Genomic DNA, 3,132 nt, shown 5'->3' with positions numbered 1-3,132 from the left:
GAGAGAGTGACAGTCTCATGGTGTCTCGTGGCTCAGGAGGTGCAGGAAGTGCTTGAACTGGCCCTTCTCAGTGTGTAGCAGGGTGGCCGTCCCCTCCCCACCAATCACTGGCCGCTCCAGGGTTGGCCTCCTCCTGCCCTAGATCTTCTCCCCACAGGTACCATTAATTCTCTTTCCGGGAAAACAAAAAAATCCCCAGATACTGATGTGCTTCTATTTAAAATTGCGTTTATAGTTGTACACAAAAGGCCGTGTCAGTGACACTGTTCTGCCCCTTGATTTACCGTGGAACGCGTCCGGCGGCCTTTTCTTTGTGGAGTGTTCCTCGTGTGGGATTCTCCGTTCATTCGTGACTGATGAGAAGGAACCCAGTCCCTTCCACTCCATGCAGCATGGCTGGGACTGGGGCTGCCGCGGGGCACTGGGCCCTGCCCTCGGGAAGCCCTGGTCAGCTGGGAGCCCCCGGTGCGAGGTCGAGGTTAAGGACAGGCCAGCAGGCACCTGGCCAGCCCCCAGGAATGGGCAGAGTTGGCTGGGTGGGCACGTGGACTGTGCCTGCCTACCACCCACCGAGCCTCTCCCTCGCGTGAGGCCCCGCGAGGACCTCCTGGAGGGCCTGAGTGGCCGCAGTGACACCACTCCGGCCGTGGTTGGCTTGGCCTGTGCAGATGGAGCCATTCTTTTTTTTTTTTTTTTTTTTTTTTGCCGCATTGTGCAGCATGCGGACTCTTAGATCAGGGATGGAACCTGCACCCCCTGCAGTGGAAGCTCAGAGTCCTAACCACTGCACCACCAGGGAAGTCCCAGATGGAGACATTCTGACCAGTGAGGTGGAGGAGGGGACCACTGGGGCTCCCGGGGGCGGTTTCCTGGCTGTGGAGACCCCTCCTGGTGTAGGAAGTCAGGGGGGGGCAGAGCAAAAGCTGGGAGGAACCCAGGTTCCCAGAGTCTCTGAGCTGTTACTCCCAGAGCCGAGGTGCCTCCATCCTTGAAGCCGCTGAGCTGAGGCTGCTATTGCTTGCTGCCTGGCACATCTGGGCTGATGCCCTTCAGGACGAGCCCCCTGGCCTCCCTGCGTTGGGATCCTCCCGCCTTCTCCTCTTGGAAGGGGAGCATCCCTACGGCATGAGCCCTGGGGCTGCCCCAGGCCTGCCCCACGTGCAGGGCGTGCCCCCCAGGCAGCCTGTCTGCCCGAGCCCGCGAGCACCCGCTCTCATTTTCCAGCACGAGGGTGATGCACTGCGGCCACTGTAGCCTGGGTCTGCAGGATCTGGACTCAAAACCCCATCCAGGGCTTCCCTGGTGGCGCAGTGGTTGAGAGTCCGCCTGCCGATGCAGGGGACACAGGTTCGTGCCCCAGTCTGGGAAGATCCCACATGCTGCGGAGCGGCTGGGCCCGTGAGCCATGGCCGCTGAGCCTGCGCGTCCAGAGCCTGTGCTCCGCGACGGGAGAGGCCACAACAGTGAGAGGCCCGCGTACAGCCAAAAAAAAAAAAAAAAAACCCCATCCAGAGCTGCCTGTCCTGGGGCAGGCAGGGTGGCCCTCAGGAAAATGAGCTGCACCCCTACCCCCAGGTCCCGGGACAGACATCTTGTCCTGAAAAGCCCCAAGGGTACGTTCTCAGCCCCGCGTCCTGTTTGGGGTCAGGGAGATGAGCTCAGCCCTCCTTGTTGCCCTGGGGACACCTGCCCCAGCTGGCGGCGTGGTCTCTGCCTGTCCCGATGGGGGCTGCCCGCCTGAGAGCTGCGCTGAGCGGGGCGCCACGCCTGCAGTTCCCCCGTGTGCCACCCAGCGTTGCTGAAATGGCTGCGATGGGCCGTGTCACCCAGATCCAACCTCTGGGTTCAGGGAGCCATTTCTTACCAGCCCCCAGGACCGCCGTGCCCTCTGCCCAAAGGTCACCGTGACATTGGGCGTCCCACATGCTATAGCATCGCAGCAACGTGCCACACATCTGCGGGTGCACAGGCCAGGTGATTGCTGAGCACGGTGGCCTGGCTGCGGCCTGCCCTGAGGACACACCAGGTGACGGCTCTGAGCCTGAGCGTCTTGCGGGAAGTGGGCTCTCGTGAGTGCCGCACAGGTGGCTGTGAGGTGGACTAAACCAGGCCCGTGTGGTCTAGCCGTGGGCCAGGCGGCGTCAGGGCCCACAAGCGGCCTGTGTCCAGGTGGCCCGGCCCGAAGTCCCATTTCCTCTGAGGACCCAGGGAGCCCTGTGGACTCATAGGTGCGTGGCCCTGCAGCTCTTGCCCGGCCCCAGAGCCTGGCTCACCCTGTCTGCCTCAAGGAAGGTGCACCAAAGGGAAAAGAATGGTTACCGTAGTGACTGGCCTGCCACCAGCCGGGGCTGGTCGGGGTTAGCAGGGCAGAAGGTGACCTCCCAGTGTCCCGAGGGCTGGGTGGCTGTTAGCCTGGTGGCTGGTGCGTTTAGAGGCCGTGGGCTGAGTCAGTGCTGGTGGTGGAGTGAGACCCAGAGGGGAGGGTCCTGGGGGGTCCTGCGGGCAGGGGAATGACCTCAGGTCACGTGGCACATCTTCCAGGTGCCGTCCAGCCTCTCTCCGTCCTCCACCCTGTTCTGTGTCCCTGGCCAGTGGGGGGTCTGCTCCCCTAGGCAGCCACCTTCCTGTACCATCCAGAGGTGGCCCCCACCCCCATCTCCCCATTAAAGACCCCTGTCACCTTGAAGGGGATCGGGAGCCGAGGCTGTGCTTCGTCCTTCTGGGCTCTGCTTCTGGGATGACTACCCACCAAGGGTCACCATGGAGGCCCAGGGCTGCTGCAGGGAGAGCCCTGGCATGGAGAGGTGAAAGCGCCCTTTAACCTCCTCCCCGCCCGTTTCCGGCTAGCCCCTTCCTGGGGTCGTTTTTCTTGGGGGCTCTGTGGTTAGGGGAAGAGGCAGCTCACAGGAAAGTGCATTAGAAGTGGGTGAACAGTGGGCCTCCACTCAGGAAACGGTTACCGTAGCTGCTTGGAGCCACCCGACTCATCCTGGATGGAGCCCTCGGTCCAGTGGGGGAGACAGGACTTTTGGGAAGTCCTGGACCCGGCGAGGCTGGGCTGCCTGTGAAGAGATTTCTCTTGTCCAAACAGGAGGCGGACAGGACAGCCACGGCCGTCCCGCGAGTCCTGTT

This window comes from Mesoplodon mirus, assembly GCF_964341445.2.
Source record: "Mesoplodon mirus genome assembly, chromosome: 2".
Taxonomy (NCBI): domain Eukaryota; kingdom Metazoa; phylum Chordata; class Mammalia; order Artiodactyla; family Ziphiidae; genus Mesoplodon; species Mesoplodon mirus.
Note: the sequence above shows the minus strand (reverse complement) of the source record.